The 22,407-nt window shown below is 42.8% G+C and overlaps 1 long non-coding RNA gene across 1 annotated transcript; it reads left to right on the top strand.

Moving 5' to 3' along the window:
• Nucleotides 1–14,954: 14,954 nt before the first annotated feature.
• Nucleotides 14,955–17,271, top strand: LOC144761488 (uncharacterized). Its single transcript, XR_013595744.1, has 6 exons — nt 14,955–15,015; nt 15,130–15,224; nt 15,436–15,564; nt 15,663–15,739; nt 16,349–16,430; nt 17,063–17,271. It is a non-coding gene; the product is annotated as an uncharacterized LOC144761488 (long non-coding RNA).
• Nucleotides 17,272–22,407: the final 5,136 nt, after the last annotated feature.

A 22,407-nucleotide genomic window follows, 5' to 3' on the forward strand; every position in this document is an offset into this window, starting at 1 on the left:
TAGAAAGACAACAAACGTTCATGTAAGGGGTCTACTCCTAACATTTTTTTTTTGACTTACCACCACATTTTCACCATCCTCTGCAGCGCCTCTGAAATCTTGAGAGTCGGTAATATCCATTGGGGACCCTTCATCTTCCACGCTTGTACCAGGCTGTTGCACAACTACTTCCTGAGGACTCGTCATGTGAACATCCGGGGTTTCATAGATGGGTGTGTTAGGAGCTGGTGCTCTCTAGAGGGGCCAAAAGTAAGATTAACGTTTGGTAGTTGAAGAAATAAAATACATCCTTATGCAAAATAGTTGCTCCTAACATTTTAACTCACCTCCACATTTTCAAACCCCGCGTCGGCTACTCTGACATCTTGAGAGTCGGTAATATCCATTGGTGAGCCCTCATCTTCCACGCTTGTACCAGGCTGTTGCACACCTACTTCCTGAGGACTCGTCATGTGAACATCCATGGTTTCATAGACGGGTGTATTAGGAGGAACTATGGATTCTTCCTCATCCTCCAACTCCAAGAGCATGCTTTGCTCACACGCCAAACCGTCACTCGAACACTCGCTAGAGCTGCTGTCACGCTTAATCGGGTCCACCCGGCTCGGCCATTGCTTAACAAACCCCCAGCCAGAAGGTTCTCCTGGTTGAGCATTATGTTCCATTACCGCAGGTCTGGTTCTGTAAAAGCTACTGACGGGGATCTGTGAGCCACCAAACCAATGTTTTCTCTCAACTGGTTTGTAGCTCTTCCTTTCTGCCATGGTGACCCTTCACGTTGTCCAGCGGCTGCTTGCTACAACAGGCTCCTGACAAAGGCTTATATGTATTCAAAGAAATCACCACCCCTAAAAGAGGCGTATACCTCTACACCACAACAGGGACACATGGCCGTAGGGCTGCTTTGCCACGCCTCTACCTCCAAAAAACAACCCGCCCCCTGTGACTCATACGCCCCTTCCGGGGCACCTGTCGGTCCTTGTCAACACACGGGCCACCTGTCACTTGTTTGAGACCAGCAGTTTAAGGCCAGGACTGTTTAAGACCAGGCCTGAGCACTCCTGGGCATGTCCATTTTTGCAGCCCTAGCTGTTAAATTTAAGGCCAGAAGTTTAAGACCAGACTGTTTAAGGCCAGATCAAACCCTGGTCTTAAACAGTCCTGGTCTTAAACTGTCAAAATTGAGACCAGAAGTTTAAGACCAGACATGTCAAAAGCTGTCAAAATTGCGACCAGCCTTTTGCGACCAGACATGTCAAAATTGCGACCAGGAATTTTTGATGAGTGGTATCCCGACTTACTACTTATGTGGATAGCTCAGCAGGTTACTGCTTTTGTCACGGAGATTCTTTTGTTACTTACAGTTCATAAGTTACAATCATAATATAGCAGTGACCTATGACCTGCCATCTAAGAGCTGCATTGCAAAAACTGCACAGTGGATTTGAACAATATGTTTTTTGCCAGTCTTTCATTATCCTAATGTTGCTAGAAAAGGTGCATTGAGTAGCAATATTTCTTGATTACTGAGTTAATGCTTCTCTGCCAAACATTCTTAAAATATACTGACTACCAGCATTGATGACGTGATTCCTACATCCTGGAAATCTCACTATCGTATGCAGCATTTCTGACAAACTAGTTTACCCATGTATTATTCATGCTCTCTGTGTGATGTGTGTGTGATGTAAAGTGCTGTGACACGCTACTGGTATTAGTAGTGCTATAAAACAAATAAAATGCCTGTGAGAGAGGGTCTATGGAGAGATGAGGGCCACTGCTGGAGGGTGGTAATGAGGGAATCCGTGGAGGATGAGGTCACGGGGAGGGGGGGGGGGGGGAAACATTCTGTCACACCGGGCACCACCAACGGGAAAGCTGACCCTGCAGCAATCTAAAGGTTTGCACCCTCTAACCCCACTAGAATGGACACACTGGATGTGAGACACGAGAATGCGAATGCCAGGTGTGTAGGATAGTAGCTCCTGCAGAGCCTGAAAGATGTTCCTAAGGGATCGTTTAAATAAAGAGAAAATACAAGCGGTCCAGGTTTGGACCGCTCATTCAGAGATACCACTACTGGTGACAAAGCGGAAAAGACAAAACACATGCAGAATGTGACCGCATAGTGAACGAGAAAGGTCAGAAACAGTCCTCGGAGCATGCAGCATGCACATTCGAAGAAAGAGAGCGTCCGCGCCAAATATTAAAGACGCTGCTTGCTCCTCCCAAGCCACAGAGGGAAAAAAGCACATGGAAAAGAAATAACTAAATGAGCAAGTGAGGCACCCATGAGATGCCATTTTGAAAACAGGCAGCTCACTTCAGGAGGAGCAAGATGCAATCTTGAAGACGGGTAGCCATATTGAAGGCTGGCAACCCACTGACAGATAACAAGGTGCCATTTTGAGGTCATACATTATCAATACACAAATCAGAGGACAAGAGTTGGAAGCAAAGACAGCTCAAGGAAGCAACGAGTGCTAGAAAGAGGTGACTGGCACTCATCAGCATGTCCACTGAAACAAAAAAAGGAAGAGGATTAGGGTCATTTGTCAGACCCCCTGACCAGTTGCTGGTAACGTCTTGTGCAGCATGCGACCAAGATGCATAGAACAGCTGAAGGACTTCAGCTAATATGAACTCGCAGTGCTTCTGGTAGGACTCTGTCATGCAAGACGGAGGCTTGGAATACCCATTTTAAGTCAATTGCATGCAGAGGCCCCAGGGAACACCACTTCAACCTCCCCATGATCATATATATAGTTATGCTGTGGATTTTGGTATTAACTACCAAATCTAGGAGGGTGTGGCTAATGAATATATAGTCAATTCCAGAATAACTTAGGTGTAAGTGTGAAAACAATGTATAATCAATTACGGTGGGGGTTTGTGTTATCTAGATATCTCCAAGGCGCAGAATACCCATACCATGTTTGAGTGCTGCAGAGAAGAGCCTTGTAGAGGAGTGAGCAGGTTGACATCTATCGATGTTGGGATCACAGACCATGATTAAATCACCTGTTGTAATGATCTCTCCACTACAACATTTCCTAGATTATGTAGAAAGGAGCATAATATTTGCTCCTGTTCTATGTTGCAGGCCTGCAAAGAAGCTATCATGATGAGTTTCGCTTGTATACCCTGAGACCATATCATATATCCCTTCTTTATTGGATATGCAGCCTAAGGGATGAAAGCCCAACGCTTTACTGAAAAAAGTGCTACCCCACCATGTTATGCTTTAGCTGAGGATTTGTATGATATGGAAAATAAACTGTGCCCCATGCGGAGTTCATTTTGCTTTTGCAAGTGAGTTTCCCTGTAACACTACTAATATCTGGCCTATTGTTCCTAAGATATTGCAAGAGCCTGGTCAATTTTTTAGGTTAATTGAACCCTCTAGTATTCAGACATACCACTTAAACTACCACATTGAGCTAAATTGAACTGCTCTACTGGTGCAGTATCTCATGTGGAATTCCCCCATGTCATGCCCATCAAAGGGAAGTCTCACTGCAGATGAAGGAAATGGTAGAGGCCGCTCCCACCTGGGGGTGAGGGGGAACTGCACTGATAAGGTGCTTCAGTTTCAGCGACTGCACAGGGACACACGTGTTTAATGGAACAAGAACAGGAGATAAGAAAACAATACCAACAACAGAAACAAAAATATATATTCTATGTGGCAACATGTACTCAGTGAGCAGTTAATGTCAGGACCAACCGGTGAAGTGGCAGCAGAACCTAGAAGGCCAAGAGCAATGATGATCTACATGGACCATTGGCACTGCTCGCTAAGAATGCTCCAATGGCAGGGTTGTCTGAGGTGGCCACACTTGAGGACCGCCTGTTAACTGACCCTCTGATGGCAAAAGCAATTTCAACCATCTACAGAAAACTGGTGAATTACTCTCCAGACCCTCTAGTGACACTGAAGGTGTCATGGGAAGAAGGCTGTGCAGGGTTCTAGGTAGGTAGCTATAAGATCTTGCTTTTGACTGGTCCAATTGAAGATCCTGCACAGGACATATTACTCTAGGCCACTACTGCAACGTATTGGGTGGGCTGACTTTTCTCTTTGTCAGGGGGATGTGGGCAAGAGGGGACCTTTTTTCACTTGCTCTGGGATTGCCCATTGATCGAAAGCTTTTGGGCAGAAATAGTACGGATAATGGACTAGGTGGTGGGTCAGGAAGTCCCTCTAGAGGCTAAATGGCACCTACTCCTCATCTCGCAAGAGAAGGTTTGGCCACAATATCAAAGAATATGGCTTGCACTGGCTTCGGTGGTGGCTAAGTACAACATTGACAGGGTGCGGGCTGTCTCTCCCCCAAGTGTGGCTGACTGGGAGGCTGAACTTGACTAGTGCTGCTGAGCAGAGCAAATGGTTTATCTTAGTAGAAGGTGCCTGCACAAGTGCGTAAGAGTTTGAGATGGGTGGCATGGGTATAGGGGTGTATAGATAATGAGGATGGGATGACGTACATGATTGTAAGTTATTAGTGAACAACATGGGATTAGGGGGTATTGTTCCTGTTTATTGGATTACGATGAACTATGTTATTCGTCTGTTGATACATGCACTGTACCTTTTTACCAAATGATTGATGGCATGATGAATCGCCATTACATTGCTGTACTGTTGATTGAGCACCTGTTAATAAAAAGTCTTTAAAAAAAAGAAAGAATGGTCAATGGAGTTGGATCAGCCTAACAGAATTTAAAAGTATTCCTTACATATGGGGTCATAGAAACATCATGACCTTCCGCAGGGGTCACAAACACTTATTGCTGAAGCTAACAGGTGCCACCGCCTTAGGACAATGGAAGAACACGTATGTACAATGAATAGCCAAAGGGAAACCTGCAGTGATCATCTTTTCTCCCCGGAGGACCCATGGGAGCCTTAGACTACTTTTGTCTTTGTCATCTTACTGATTTCAAGAACAATAGGGTTCCCATTGTAAAGCATCCTCAGGTAGCCCCTCAGCCACACTTCTGTGGTGACCTGTATTCCAAGCATTCAGGCTGCTTTTGAGGCTTCTGTGAAGTGGTGGGATTTTTGCTTGTAGTCAAAAGATAGGCCAAAGAGATAAGTACAGAGGTAGTGAGTGTTCTCCCTGCACCGCTTGCGTGTTATAGGTTTAAATTGCAGAGGAAGCAAAAGCGTTGCTGACGTAAGTCCCTGGTAGAGCGAGCAGGTGGCCTTTTGGAATGCGATTGTATCCATTTTCTGGGCTGCCACCAGGAAGGCTTCTTTGGTTATAAAATTATGTATTTTAGCAAAAACATCTCTTGGTGTCCTAGTTTTCTAAGAGAATTGAAGCCAACTGTCTCCTAGAATCGCGGAGAAGAGGCCTGCCACAAAGATATCACAGATGCTGATGTTGTTTCTCTCCGACTTGTTTTCCAGATCCTTGCATTTAGGAAAAGGGGCCTGTAGAAGGTTCCTAAGCTGACATGCAGTCTCTTCCTGGTAATACGCCCATTTTCCCAAAGTCCGAATAAAATGTTCTGCATCAAGGATCCTTGTCCCCACAGTTCACATCTTGATGAAGTGCCTACAGTTTCGTATTGGTATCCATTTTAAGTTTACAAAGTGATTGTGCTATATCAGTTTTGAGATCTTCCCTCCCGACTTTTTTGTTGGCTCACTGAGACCTTCTTTCAAGAGCGACATTGCTTTGATTGTATGATAGTCTTCCAGCACGGTTGCTGGAGAGTAACTCTGACTGGCAGGGAAGTATGGAGGTACTTGAGACCAAATTCTGCTATGATTTTTTAGGTCTCACTGAGCCAGCGCATGTGCTGCTCTGCGAGAAATTTAGTAAACAGGCTTTTAAAAGTGCTACCAGAGGCTTTTCCTCGCCTCAAACTTGCGTGCACATGGAAACTATTTGCTAGACAGTCTCTTTGAGGTATTTGGCAGATTAAAAATATTTTTCGAGCACACATTTCTCCTGACAATCTTGTTTTTTTGTAGTCAAATTTGTGTAGCACTTGGGGGCACCTGAAAAGGAGCTGCAGTGCAGTTCTGGACAGGTAGCGCTCTGCACCACGAGGGGGTGCTTTGTTGGAAGGTGGCTGCCATTGCAATGAGTATCAGGTGGGAAGCATTTTGGGGTGATGTATGAATGACCAGAGTGGCGCTTTAAACCTCTCTTGGGACGTAGCACCTAATATTGTGATAGTGGGAAGGAGTGGGACAGATCAGATGTGTGAACTGCAGAAAAGCACTGGAAAAGGCCCCACATATTCTCGCATCAGATACTCATTCAAAATCAAGCGGCAAACATCTTCAATTCCACACCCGTAACCAAACTAATGTTTACCTTATATTATGTGCAGGTCGCATTATAACACGTCTGCAGTCATTTGTATCTCCAGTTCCTTGGAAAAACAATCCAAGAAACTGGAAGTACAAATGACTGCAGACTTGTCATACTGATGCGAGAATATGTGGTGCCTTTTCGGTTATTTTGTAGCTATACCATTTAGGGTGTGAGAAACTTTGTGAGAGTAGCTCTCACCTGTACAACATAATATCCACATGTACATGTTCCACTTTCTTTAACCCTTCGCACTTTCTGATCTAAAAACGATTCCATTTCTACCACTGACTTGTATTCTCTCTTTATACTGGGTGTATCTGATGTAGTTTTTAAACAAATGAAAGCAAAACATGTCTCTTGGGTATTGTACCCTCTGTGTGCGCATTGCATGTGATGAAATATCATTCTATACCTCCAAAAGTCCATGTGCAATACATTGTATTTGGTATTGTAGGAATGTAAATATAGATGTTGTTTTTAATTTTATGATTAGAGGTTTTAAATATTTTGCAATTTTGCATATTACAGCCCTGATGAAGCTCTTGTATGAGCGAAACACGTTGGTTGTTTTAAATGTGAACAAATATTGTCTAAATAACCTTTTCAAAAGACTTCAGATGGGATAGTCTTAAACCTTGGCCTTTTTGAACCAAAGCTTTACTAAAAATTGAATATACATTACTGTTGCCTCTGTCATATTGTACAATTTCCAATGCTGGACAGTTGGATAGCTAACCCTGAGAGGTGGGCAACGATTCAATATACAAAAGGGAATTTGCTGGTAGTGCTGTGCTTTGGTCTTTAGCTTTACTAGTTATTTGACTCGATTTTAAGACTTCTTTCTGAAGTTCTAACAGTGATTATTTCTGATATCCTGTATTTTCAACGAACAGCACTAGGCATGTTGGGACTTACAGTTTTAATTTTTAACTTTTCGGGTTGTCCATGCTTAGAATGACTAGTGCAGTTTATTGAAAAACACAATTGGCTGAAAGTTACCCTCATGATATGTGGCCAATTGACAGTTATGATTGAAGTAATAAACAAGCATTGGCATAGCCAATAGGTCTCGCCTTTGGGACCTTATAAGTGTTTAGTTATCCAGCACAATATCCTTTGTGCAACAACATCAACTGTTGCATGGCTAAACACTTATAAGGTCCTAAAGGCGAGACCTATTGGTTATGCCAATGTTTTTTAAGGCATATGTTTGTGTCACAGTCACTAATAACTGGCCAGTGTACATAGACATAAGGGCTCCAGAGGTGAGAGAAGCATCTCTCCAGGGTCCCTCGTTGCTCTCCTCTTTGCCCTAGTAGGCGCCATGTCTAAGGCGGCAAATGGTTTGCTCAGCACTGCAGTTGCTATCTCATTGATTTTCTCCTCAGGAGATGTGTCTTTACAGCCGGCCTTGAAAGCCCGCATGGGTCCTCCATTAAAGCCAAATCTGCTCACCAATACTTGCTGACTCTACCTGACACTCATGAGGTGTACAACCTCCAAGATGGTGTTTAGCTTCCATATTACAGTCACAAATGTCCACCAAAAAGAACGCCCTGCACACTCAGAATCATCCTACCTGCAGCTAAGCTGGCCAGACCTCGGGAACAGCTCCCACTGGGAGGTAAGCAGTACCAGGGAAGCGCTACTGTGGGACAATGCCTCATGTCAACCTTACATTGATGTTTGGCTGCTCACTCCTGTCCCTGTGGCTGCCGCATCTGATCCCTGCTGTCCCCTGCACCAAAGGCGGGCTTAAAATGTTCGCACAGGCCCATATTTATCAATATTTCATACAATACAGCAAGCCACCTTGCTGCGCTGCATGAAAGGGAGAGGGCAGGAATGTGTCATATTTAACATTATATGGCACATTCTTCCTCTCTGCCTGTCCTGGCACACAAACTGCTATCTAGTTTCAATGCATCTGCCCTTGCACCATGGTACAAGGGAGCCTATGGTGTAGGTAGGGTTGTTTTTGTGCTGGAAAATACACCTTCCTGCACAAAAGCAATCCACAGAGGCATTTTTCTCTTTCTAAGTCTGGTGTAAGGTCCCATTGATGTGTCGGAAATTCTGACTCATCAATGGGAAGGCTGCAACAACTCATCAGCCCCAAAAGTGGCGCATTTCTAAAGTTGACCTATGACCGATGCAACTTCAGCAAGTAGCCTAAGGTGTGGGGACCAATGTGACGGACTGTAAATTGGTGGAATAGTCACCTTGTACAACATTACATTGGTCCTGGATGTAATGCAGACCCATATGAAGTATGGCTATGTGTCAGATTACAGTAGACGTAGTCTACTTATGTGTCCGTAGAGGCCTAAGTATGTGTGACATAGTGAGTGAAACTTGAATGCGAGTGGCTACAAGTATATGTTGTAATGTAAAGTGGCAATTCATGCGTTACCTACCTCATGTATGTACTTACCTGTAGTGTTTTGGAGTACGATTGCCTGGACTAGGGGATCTATTCTTCCGTGGAGAGATGACAATCTTGGCCTGTCCCTTGCATGGAGTACAGTGCCTTGCTGCAGTGGATGATGATATTATAGGTGCCATGGTCCCAGGTTGGTCAAGGGGTCCTACTATATGATTGTCACATGTGTAGATCTAGCACTAGTAGAGGGGATGTGATTTAATAACTTATTCCAGAGTATAAAGTGACTTCAGTGGGTCAGATTACTAGTGAAAAGCCACTGAGTAATTTCCTCCTCCTGGCCTGCCTTGAAGATGCATCGTAATTTTAGCACATTTCAGGCTTAGGGGCATATGTACAACATTTCAGTGTAGGGCAGCGCCGCAAGCAATCTAGCTGCACTGCCCTACATCAAAAGAAAAGGGCAGGAATGCACCATAGCTACAAGATACAGCGTATTCCTGCCCTTTCTGCCAGCCCTGGAGCACAAACTGCAGCCGAGAGTCAACACAGGCACCCTTGCACCTTGGTGCAAGGGTGCCTGTGTTGATGGAATTATTGTTATTGTGCAGGAAGGGATAGCTTCTGGCACAAAAGCAATCAAAGTGGCGTTTTGCTCATTCTATGTGTGCTGCAGTGCAGTACACATAGAAAGAAGAAAAAACAAGGAGAAATGTAAATATTTCTTCTTGTTAACCCCTTGCGTGCATTGGACGGCCCCTGGCCGTCCGACGCCATGGTGTTCGTCGGACGGCCGGGAGCCGTCCTAACTGTGCTCGCGTGGAATTTTGCTTAACCTCGGCAAAATTCCGGCCTCGTCCAAGTGGTTAAACCTGCTTTGGGAAGGCATTAATTTTGCCACTGCCCCAGATTTACGCTATGTTGTAAATCTGGGACATTGTCAAAAACCATGGGTGTTCCATGGGAACACACACATCAACACCCATGGAACGCACCTTCCATGCACAGAAAGGCATTGCTTTACTCCTTATTTACAAGGACATGAAAAGCCACGCAGGGTCCTTGTAAACAAAGTGCCTCCAGAGCATTACAAAAGTGACACCCAGCATCCTAAAAGTACCACAGGAGCATTGTAAATATGCCCCTTAGTGCAACGCATCTCAAAGATGAGTCACAAATTGAAAATTGAAATATCACTATGTCAGTTCTAAGTGGGTTTTTACGAGGGAACGCCTACCCTGCATACATTATAAACTGAGTGGTACAGTTGGTTCTTTTTGATACAGGCCTACAAAATGTGACGCATTGGGGCTAATGCATCACCTTGTAAATTTGGAGAAATATGGAGCACAGAATATGCCGCTGATGCATCAAATAAATGATGCAATGGCATTGCAAGTCCTTGGAAATAAGGCCCAAATTTCAATTTAAAAATGTGGATGCCATTGTGGATTTTAAAGCACCTTTACCAGTGATGTATGTGAATCAAAGGACATATTTTATCAATTTTAATGAGCACCACCAAGGAACTTCTGTTCATGAGGGCAATTTATGTGACAAATCAGAGATGTAAGCCTGACAAAAACTAAAAGGATACATTGAGATAAACAGTGAAAAAAAATAAACATTGTTGCAGTAATTTCTGTGCTCCACAGCATATTGTGCTTGGAAGTAAAATGTTCAGAAGTTGATGAGAAACTTGCAACTTATGATATTAAAACACATTAGACATTGTTTTTATCCTTTTGATTTTATCATGTAAAAGAATATGAAGAGAGTAAGGTGCAGAGATGTGATTTTAGTCACTAATAGCAGGTTTCAGCATCGCAAGGCATAGTTTGTATCACAATCTCTCTGTTTATTGAATTGCGTGATCCTGGGTATATCTACCTGTGCATATCTACCTGTGCTTCAAATCTCTTAAACTACTGAGAGAGCCAAAAGGTAGCTGGGGCTGTTTTGAGATTTGGGTTTTGCATACTTAGTCAAAGCCAACAAGTCTCATCTCTGATAGGCCAAATCATTGGCTTTGCCAATGTTTTTTAATTGGCAGTACACAAAGGCATGCTTCATAACTCATTTAACAAACAAAGCTGACAATTTTGCAATGGGTTTCTATTAAAGTTGGTTGCAGATGCATGTTGATGTTTCATTAAACAAGCACAGCTGTACATCATGACGCATGAGCATGCGTGCATGATAGGGGTGTCCGAAACACACACAATCTGCTTTCGTGTAATTACTTGACATTCTGGCAAAATTATGCGACATTCCGCATGGTACCACCAGATGCAAATCCGTCCTTTAGCACTATATTTTATTGCAAAATGTGCCCTCACATCAATTTTTGAAATGATGACCCATCTTGCTCTAAAATCATAGTGCCAAAAAAAAGCATTGCAAGCAACAGCTACTTGCATTTTCTTGTTCCCAGGTATTCTCAATACGTTTTTACAGTGAATGGCGCATTGCAGTAATTTTTTACAGCCAATCACAAGTAAATTGCTGAGGGGGTATAATTGCTCGAAATCGGGAATTTCAAGAAACAATCATATTGCAAATTTCCTGAAATTGTGCGAATTAAGCCAGCTTTATTTAAATACCACCAAGGCATTATTCATCTTGATGCATGCATGTGTACAAATTGTTATGTTATGGTAAATAATGCTATGCAATTTGTTATGTTTTGTTATCTTATGTTTTTAATTCATTTAGGAAAGCGTACATTCACCTAAGGATGTTTTTTCAGAAAGCAATTGTAGTTGAAGGGACCTGCAAAGCAAAGAGGTCATCACCGAAAAACAGTGTCCTCCCACTAGTGCTGTATTTACAACTGACAAGAAGATTCTGGCCATGTAGTGACAAATGGTGGCCATTTTCCATTTAAAATGAAACGTAAAGCAAGTGCATAAGAGCACAATAAAAGGAAGTGAGTGGGTGCCACGCCCGCATAAAAAAGAAAGATAATGTTGAAAAATATTGAAGAACCGAAGCAGGACGGTTAGCAGGGGACACAGTACATAAGGGAGCTGGGAAGAATGGGGCAATTGGAAAGAGAGCATACAGCTATGAGGTGTAAAGGAATACTTGGAGAGAGAACAAGGAAACACATGCACTCACATGGAGTACTGAAGACAAAATGATGAGTCATACGAAGCCAGCAATGGAAGGAGACAAATCATCCAATCAGAACATGGTGAGACGGAAAAGCTCCTGGGTGGATCAAATACAAGAGCAGAGTGAAAAACAACCAAATCAAAAGCACCTTGGACAGGCAACAAAAGCATCCAATCATGATCAAGGGGCTGACCCAAAGCTGACTTTAAGTATGTGTTATGGTTTGCAAACAATAGGTATGCCAACAGACAGTAAAGCTGTCTGTAACAGAGCCCTAAAAATATGCCGTTTATCCAATCTGTGGGATTCTACTTTGCTAGAAATGCACACAATGACTGCTTTAGACTTGTCCACCCACCACTGCTTAGCTCTGTCACTCATTGACTGCAATGCCATTTTGCGCTGCATAAGAGCTCTGTGATCTCTCACTCTCCATTGAACATCACATTTCCTATTTTGTTAAATTGTTTAATTAAGGATGCCCAAATATTGAGTCCAAACCATTTGAAATGTGTCATGTTGAGGGGATGGGGGGGTAATGTTGTTCTGCGTTACCAATTCGGATTGTTTACTTCTTCCCTAGTTTTTGTTGGACTATTAGATTAACATTGCTGTATCCACAGCAGCGGATACTTCCTCAGTCTGCCCACAAACCATGAAAGAGCCTCACCAGTGATGGGCACGGATGTCATGTCATAGGGACTTTAGAAACCAGCCTCAGTGCTGTGCACCAGCAAAATGCTGGTGCTGCAGTGCATGTCCCACACTTTCCAGCATGTCTGTGTGTCCAATGACAATACACAAAACACAGAGGCACTGTGGCATTCATTTATTCTGTATCTATTCAGGAGGGTCTAATCTTCTTCTGTCGTGACTCACCTCAACTAGTGACTACCACAATCAAAGTTGGAGGGAGGCTCCTGCCTGCAGCTCAGTGAGACAAGCGTTCCCATGCCTACCAAGAGACTGGTATGGTCTAAGTGAAAATCATCACCAGTCATTATTCAGATCATTTTAGCAGAAATATCAGAATACCAGAAATATCAGCTGTGCTTTAAACATCTATATGTGATTTTACCAAGTGGATGAATCTATTGTGTTTATGTCATTTTGTCCTTCTTTTATTGAAAAAACGTAAACATTTCTTTTCTGTAAAGTACTGGAATGCTTTGTAGGGTATGGTATTGATATTATTTAAAATATAAAAACAAATACAGCAAATTACCCTTTAGTTCCATGTGAGTTTATTGCATACCCCAAGTAAAGAAGGAGGAGTTGGTGAAAATGTGTAATATGTTAGAAATATTCCTACGCTTGAGATGAAACACTGGTCTGGGGGGCTTGATGCCATGTAGCAGGGGTCCTGCTATCGAGTGTCTCGCCTCTGTGACTGAGCCCAAGCATAAAGATATACAAGAAAGTCTCATGGATTCAGTATGTCTGAGGTATGATGGATTATCACACCTCTATACAGGTTTATCTGATAACAACACATGCTCAGATTTACCTTAGACTACTTAGCGAGGACTAAAGTTCCTGCTCTTGATCACATTTGTGTTACATAAGTATTAAACTGCCCATATCAAGCATACAAATTGGACACCCACGGCTATACATTCTGAGAGGTACACTGTCGGCAAATTGATTTTAGCCTGCTTAAGAATGTTCACAAAATGGAGACTTACACTGAGGAAGGTCTGTCTACTGTGCTGATTAACCCTATATTACATAGGGGCCGATTAAGATGTGGCCATAAAGGCGGTCCGCGCCTTTAGGGCTGCATCAAAATGGGCTGCTCGGTTTCCTTTCCGACTGCCTCTAACTGGCCGATCATGCATGCTCCCATAATGAAATATAGGAATGCGACAAAACAGTGTTCAGTCACATCCTAAGGAGGCGGTCAGGACCGTCAACCAGGTGTCTGTCGGTCCCACACTTCCACTCAACATCATAATGAGCCCCATAGTGTTGGGTGCTAATTTTACACCCATATGGAAATCTTTCACCTGCGCCAAATTGGGATTTGTGCTAGTAAAATTTCAAGGCATATTTGACTAGAAATTTTGTAAAGCGCTCAAATGCCCATGAGCATCTTGGCGCTTCTTTCCCGGCAGATGCCAGATTGCTACTGATGATGGGAGTAGTTGTCACTAGGTGATAAAAGCCAGGTTTCAGCGATTTTCAAAAAGACCATAGATTGGGGCTGTTTTTTAATGTTTTTAGGGGGTGTGTTCCAGAGTTTTGCTGTTCCTGAAATAAAACTTCTTCCCCCCCCAGTGCACTCTCTTGGCTCTGGGGATCAGTAAGAGTTTACTGGTGGAGGAATGTAGATTTCTAGACTGTGAATACCAGATCAGACAGTCCCTCAAATATTCTGGGCTGATGCCGTGCAGGCTAGACACAAAGATTTAAATCTGATCCTTTTGTCGACTGAAAGCCAGTTCAATTTAGTCAAGCCGTGGGCCACCGCCTGATATTTTGGGATATCCAGTAGCAGGCAAGCTGATGCATTTTGAAGCTGCTGTGGCTTTTGCAGATATTATTTTTCGATGTTTACATAAAGGGTATTTCCATAGTAAAAGTTGGACATGGCTAATTCTATCACAAGACAGAATACAGTTCTTTTGGATTTCTATTCTTACCCACATTTACTGCTATGTCATATGGTGGCCCTCAGTGCACCATCCCTCAATATTTATATTATTTTCCTAGATGTAATTATTAGGTATGCATCACGTGTTGATTTAGACAATATTGTACATTATTTAGAGTTTGGCCGACAGGATACTTCATTGCAAATATGACCCCGCCCACCAAATCCTCAGTCCACCCACCTCATTTAGAGACGGCAAACATTAAGGGGCAGATTTACAATAACTGGCGCATCCCCAGGGTTAACATTTTTCTAAAAGCGTAAACATCGCGGAACCCTTTCTTTTTCCTCATATCCTCATTCTGATTACGGAAACAAATTATCTTTGGTTGCACGTATCGAATCTTTTGTTTTCAGTACCTAGTAATATATACCTTTAAGAGGCAGGACTATCTTTTCCCGCCTCCAATCCCCAAATACGCTATATATACACGAATCAAAAGGGCTGTTTCAAATTTGAATCCTTTCAGAAGGTAAAAACGCCACTTCATACCAGTCTGATTGACGACGCGGGCTCTTCGAAATAGGTAACAATCATTACGCGGTCTATATACCTACACATTACCAGATGGTGATATGTCTACAGCATACAGCAATTTTGTTCCACGGTTGACAGTATGCATCTTTTTCTTTTGTTATAGTTTATCGATCAAACTGCCATACACGATACTTACTTCGCCTGTATCAAATGACTAGTTATCCTTGATTTAAAGCAGTATTGTCATCTCCGCATAAGGTAAAGATCTTCTCTAGTCATTGATGTTGTTCACATTCCGTTATTTATCATCTGCACAGACTTCGTTCTTACCGCGCTGCTTATCCGTTACCACTACGCAAGTTATCGGTCGTTTAAATTCGATGAATTAGCTTTACTTCTGATGTGCCAGTTATGTGATTTGGAACGTTATCAAAATATTTAGTTCATGTATTATATCCTCCATCTGCAGTTTTCATGAACTTCAAACTGGCCCAGAATCCTCATCTACACAATCTCCACGTTTTTATTCAATCAATGCAATAATCACGCCGTTGAATGCACGCCGTCTATTTCCATCACGGAGCCGTCTAAAAAACAGGTAACAGCTGTTCTGTGCAATTTTCACTCGGAGATAAAAAAGAAAACTCACGAATCTGTTCCTAATATATCGCTGTTTTCATTCAATTTTGTTTTCAGCACAAAAGAAATCATTACCCACTTTGCTGCTTTTTCCGATCACGCTGCACCAATCCACACCGCGGCTTTATATTAAGGTAACCATTTCACTCTTACCTATGCCCATAATGCGCACAAACTAGAATCGAGTTTCCTTTACCCCAAACTAATTTAGATTCATTAAAAACTTCCTTAATATAAACGTTTTTTCCAGACATAGAAACCATTTAATTTAATTATATTTAGACATACAGAGTAAGCAATGCTCCCTTCCCATTCATGCAAACAATATATTTTTTATTTATCACAGAGAAAACGTGGACATCGAGATTCCGTGCAAATAAATCAACAGTATAAGGAACACATATACCATGAAGTAGTCGCACCTCCGGTATTTTAACTTAATTTGATCCCCTAGAGTTGTATAAGTTAAGCAGGAAGACCAGTAGATGAAACAAATGTTTCAGTTTGACCCACCATAAATCGATATATAAACTGGTGAGACTTGAAGATGAAAATTCCATTTTGGATTGTCCATCTATTGCCATTCGCAATATGACTATTAAAAATATGAATTCTCTTTTAGCTATGGCCATGTCATAATATCTCTCCATTAATAAACTACCAAACAGAGACAGAAAATTCTACATGAACTTCTAAATAATAAGTCTATTTTACACGGTTTCTTCCCCAATATCTATCAACAGAGAAAGAAAACCCTGTACAAGCTCTCTGACTTTACCCATTTGGATTAAAGGATTCCACTTCATCGAGAAGATACAATATAAGGTAAATAAAAATATCATACATTCTCCGTAAGTTATAAATGATTATTGAATTCCCTCCCTTGTCTCTTCATTGAAATTAGGGTGTTCTATACTTTCCTGAAAAAGAAAGATAAATAGATAATAAGATCCCTCACTACCTTTGATATAAATAGGACAATGCTTTTTAGAAAAGGTCGACTGGAGACCCACAAGATCTCTTTATCTTTTGATATATACTACATACTATCTTTCTCTTTTATTCTGTATTATGCTTTTCTGATGAATATATATTTAAGTGAAAATATCAAATCATGAGCTATGTTATCTTAAATATTATGGAATATCAAATGTTCAGCATGAAAGTGCATACCTGTATCAATCAAATGACATGCTCATAAAATGACATGCTCCCAAACTGGCTCGATGGAACTAAATTAATCCACCCCCCCATTTTTGATATGATTGATAGCTGTTTTGCACATGTTTCAGAAATCTTGTATTTCCTAAACTAATAGAATGAACTAGTCTGGCGGTCCATCAATTTTACAGATTAAAAAACACTGGCCAAGTTGTTTAAACAAATTATTTGTATGACTATGCACTTTTCTAGCACAAGAGATATAACATTTTAAATATTGTTAATTCTAATTCCAGTGACAAGATGGTAGTGTCCTGAGGAAGACACTGATATTGTGTCGAAACGCGTAGACGGGACCATCTCCACATTGTATCATCTGACTAAGGAACACCATATATATCTTTGCATCATATTAATTGAGAAATCTTTTTATTCCCTTTTTTTATGTATATGTCAATGAACTTGTTCATGATATTTTTATACAACCTATTAAATTGAAAATCATTGTGCTAATTTCAGTGCCTTGTCATTTTTATTCATTTGTTGTTTGTTACTTTGCCAGTGTATATTTGTTTGCCTGGGTGTTTTTTTTCACATAATGCATTGCCCTGACCCAGGAACTGTATCCTTATCAGGGGGTCCTTGTTGTTTTACGCCAGTTATTGTGCGCCGCAGCTCCACCACCCATGGTGCGCCGTATTTACAATGGGGGTGAGTGTTTGATTTGCTCAAACGCTCCGTCCATCATCCCCTTTTGTATCGCTTTGTTCGCCCTAAGTGTGGCAGGGTATGCTCATACGTGAGTCACTTGCTCACTTGGCCACTGGATTCAAGATAGCCTGGCTGATGAGGATTATGAATCCGAAATCGGTCCCAGGATGCTTGTTTCCGGTCCATGGAAGACATGGCTTGGCAGTTCGGGCTGGACTGTTCCCATAAGGCACAGGGTCAGACTGATTTGCATATAGCCATGTCTGAAATGGGGTGGCTGAGTGGGCTAAAGAATGGTGATGGATTAAACCCAGATCAGTTGGCTGGGGGTGAGTGTTTGATTTGCTCAAACGCTCCGTCCATTATCCCCTTTTGTATCGCATTTACAATGCGGCGCACCATGGGGAAAAAACGGCACAGATGCATGATGCATCTGTGCCGTAAAGGCGGCGCATTGCTGGAGTTGCATCGCAAGCGCGACGCAGCTCCAGCAATTGTCTGGGGGGCCCTATCTGTCCAATGCTTCGTCAAGCCTTGCGCCTGCTTCAAGCAGGCGCAGGGTTTTGACGCAGCATTGGCCTAAAAGTGCCTGCGTGGAATCTTGTAGATTTCACGCAGGCACTTTTGCGAGGCGCACCTGCCCCGGAACGCCCACCCTGCGCCGGAACGCCCACAGGTGGCGCAGGGCTTTACAACGTGACGCATCTGCCTAGATGCGTCACGTTGTAAATGGGTCGCAGGGATGCGACACGTTTACGCCGCTGTTGCGTGACGCAACGGCGGCGTAAACGTGGGGCAAGTCCGACATAAATCTGCCCCTAAGTATTCCGTTGATGGAGCCCCCTGGAGGCTCGTCAACAGAACACTTTTTTCGACGGCACAACGGAATTGGGGCAGACAGAGGAAGAACAGTACATTGCCTTATTTAGGATGGACTGTGTAATGTCATTGATGATGGAATTTAGGGATGGTTCTAGGTCGCTATGAAGCTGTATTCAAGGGATGAGCTAATGGTTGTAAAAATATATACTTGCCATGCAAATGATTGTGAGATCACTGAAATTGAGATGAGGTAAATAATTGTGCGCTTTTTGCATGAAGGAGAAAAACCAATACTGAAATGGGAATTGGTTCAGGAACATAGGTCAAAGAGTGTGCTGTTGTTTATTATTCATTTTGATTTTGAGAGTCGCATTACTGAGTGTGATTGCCCGCTCTGCCACCATCGTTGTTGAGGACAACAGGAGCCAGCAGCCACAGTGGATTGCGCTAGTCACCTGCAAGCGAGCGCCAGGAGGTGCTTTAAAAACCGACACGGGCTCCCGCAGCATGGGAAGCCTGCTGTGCCACCATCATTGTTGAGGACCACAGGAGCCAGCAGCCACCGCCAATTGCGCACGTCACCTGCAAGTGCCAGGAGGCGCTTTAAAAACCAACACAGCTCCCGCAGCACGGGAAGCCCGCTTTGCCACTATCGTTGTTGAGGACCACAAGAGAAATAACGAAAACATACAGAGATTTTTTTGTCCCGGTCTTTTGGTTTTACATGTATTCAGTGGTGAAAACGGCAATGACAGCCACAAGAGAAGGGAAGGATAAGATTGAGTCCACATTTAAATAATCTAATAGGGAATATGTGCTTACCCATAAAGGACATTATTATTGGGACGATCAAGCACATAGACTAATTCCCATAGAGGACATTGTGGAATACGCTGTGATAGTTATCCATTGTCACATTTCTGGGAATTGGTGAAATTTCCAGTCAAGTCTGTTATTGTACGTTCATGAAGAATAGATATCGGGAGGAAAGTCTTGCCCGTTAAATAGCCCATGCGCCTAGATTACGATTTAAAGTGCTGGGATATTTTTTAGTGTAAAGCCTGAAGAAGGTGGTTGGACCTGCTGATACCATCAAAACGTGTCGCTTCTTGGTCTTCTTTAAAAATACATTTTGTATATACCAATTGGTGTTCTTCAAGGCATAATAAGAAGAGAATATTACTAAGATGTTGAATTGATCATCATTGTTGGTTTTGGAATTATACAGTTGATTTGCACTTCATTGTTCCATTTTGTTTTGTATTTTGTAATAATATCTGATGAAATTGTGGTTATAATATCAGAGTTGATTAACTCTTTTAAAATTATTTGTAACAATTGCATTTACTTTCTCTAGGTCATTAATTTTGCAGGTGATGAGTGAATAGTTGAGTATGCTATTGTTGTTTCCCAAAGGGAATTCATTTTAAACCTAGTGTCATTTTGGCGTTCTGTCCCTTTGGAGAGTAGGACCCCTCTCTTTTGTTTTGGAGATTCTGAGGACCACAGGAGCCAGCAGCCACCGCACATTGCACATGTCACCTGCAAGCGCCAGGAGGCCAAGAGGCACTTTAAAAACCAATGCTGGCTTCCGCAGCACAGGAAGCCCACTCGCCCACCATTGTTGCTGAGGACCACAGAGAACCAGCAACCACCGCACATGTCACCTGCAAGTGCCAGGAGGCGCTTTAAAAACCAACCCGGTCTCCCGCAGCATGGGAAGCCCACTCTGCCACCATCGTTGTTGAGGACCACTGGAGCCCGCTGCCCCTGCGCATTGCGCACATCACCTGCAAGTGCCACGAAGTGCTTTATAAACTAATGCGGGCTCCCGCAGCATGGAAAGCCCGCACTGCCACTATCATTGTGAGGACCACAGGACTCAGCAGCCACTGCGCATTGCGCACGTCACCTGCAAGCGCCTGTTGGCCAGGAGGCGCTTTAAAAACCAACTTGGGCTCCTGCAACGTGGGGCGCGCTCGGGCAGCGCCCGGGCAAAGCCCGGACCAAGGGCGGACCCATCCTTGCCTGTCATCGGCAAGGCCACCCCCTTGGCTGTGGATTTTGGTGATTTCTGCGACAAAAAAACTGTGAGTTGGTTTCCTCCAACTGCTCTTTTTCCATCCTTGTAAATAAACTGGAATTAGCACTTTACTGAAATTGTGATAAAGGCTGGTCATATTAAAATAGTAATATGATGCATACGTTCGACTTAATTCAGCCCTTGAGTAATATTAAGGCTGTTTTCTGTTCAAGCAGGTCCTGCTGATCTGAGGAACACCTATATTATGATGTACTAGCTTCATTGTATAGCACATGAGTAAGGGGTCAATAGCAGACCCAGTGTGCTCATCCAATATGATCCAGTTATCCAGTGGTTGGTGCTAAATCCAATCTCTGCACACAAAACGCAGTCTTACTTCATGCCTCCTACACCCCTCTATGCCTGCGAAGGAAGAGACTGGTTGAGACATCCCTCTTTTTTTCCTTTGGCTTGGCTTGGTTTGTTTTCATTGGACCATGCTCAAATTGGACTATTCCTCTTTTTAATGTTGACCTGTATGTTTATTGAGTTTATATAGCAAGCCTATTGTAACAAAGGCTTTGGCTGTTGCAACTGACTTTGCAGGTCTGACTGTTCTTGATGCTAGTTTTTGCTTAATCTTTGATCTGTCCTCTGGATCTACTGTTATCTATTTGTGGTCATGGCAAAGGGAAATCTTGTGAGGGCGATATGGGTGCGGGAAGAAAAAAAAGCTGAAAAGGGGTCAAAGGAAAAGTTTGGTTGTAGCAAAAGAAGCAGGAGAGGGGATGAGGGATAGAATAAATAATCTATTGATAGAATGTGAGATCTTATTAGACCCTACTCAACTTGATGCCCAACCGATAACAGCATTGAGCAGTGTGGAGGAAGTGGGTGTATCAACAGGCAAATTCCCGATGTATTTAAAAAGTCAGCCAAAAGCCTTGATATTCAGGATTCCCCTAGCCTACTTCTTGTGAGTCCAACTGTCGTTAGATCACACACTCACCCTGTATCGGGTGTTATCGCCCCCTTTCCATGTTCGAATAGATTTGACATCTTGAAAGAGCAGCCAGAGATAGTGACCACTCCCCAAATTGTTCTCTCTCAAAATTGTAGGGAGTCCCTAGCGAGCATTTCGACCTACACCACTGAGGATATAGTAGAAACAGGCAAGGAAAATTGCACTGTAAGAGGGCAAGGTACTAACACCTGGCAATCTGACAAGCTCCCTATGGAGCCATTACAATGCCCATCACAAAGTTCCGTTGCCACACAGTTAACTGTTATTATGAATGAGATTAAGTGCCTTAAGCCCTCCATCTGCAATTGTGCAGATTCCCTAAGCAAGGCCCATTCAGTTATCCAACAGGTCAAATCCATGCTGAGAGAACAACCCCGAAAAATTCTAAGCATAGCGGGGGACATGAGTAGTAATAGCCAGCCAGACACCCACTGCCATGTCAAAGCTCCGATTGGTATTATCAACCATGAAAACAATCCCTCAACAAGCTACACTAATATGGGATGCATTCAACTAAATAGGGGATCCAAAGCAAGACCCATAAACCAAAATCTTAGACTTCAAGCTCCAGCACCCGTCCAACTATGACCACCTAGGATCTACCAGACTGCGGTTGCCTAAAGAGACCCCTATTAAATAGGAAAGAAAAATATAGTATACATGATTAATTTCCCTAAATGCACTGGTAACATACACAAGGAAGATGTGGACTCCCTTCGCAATAAATGTATACAGTGGATACGACATGTCAGGAGTTGTCTTTCAGTAATTAGAGAAGACATCCTTATGGCTAAACGACACACAACACCCAAACTACCATCAGATTATATTGCATTGGCACTCTCCCATCGCTATTTGGTAGAAAACCTTGTTGATTATGATATTCGTACTCAAAATCGTTCTTGTTCCAGCATTCGCATTAAGCTTAATCCCCCAGAATCAGCCACACATCTGAGTTTGTCACCACTTAGGGAGATAGACTGAAGGTATCTTTCTCTCGCTGACACTCCAATGATACATCCTAGATTATCACCTATCAGCGAGACTACTGTTATCTCTCC

Source organism: Lissotriton helveticus, chromosome 6 (genome assembly GCF_964261635.1).
Source record: "Lissotriton helveticus chromosome 6, aLisHel1.1, whole genome shotgun sequence".
NCBI classification, from domain to species: domain Eukaryota; kingdom Metazoa; phylum Chordata; class Amphibia; order Caudata; family Salamandridae; genus Lissotriton; species Lissotriton helveticus.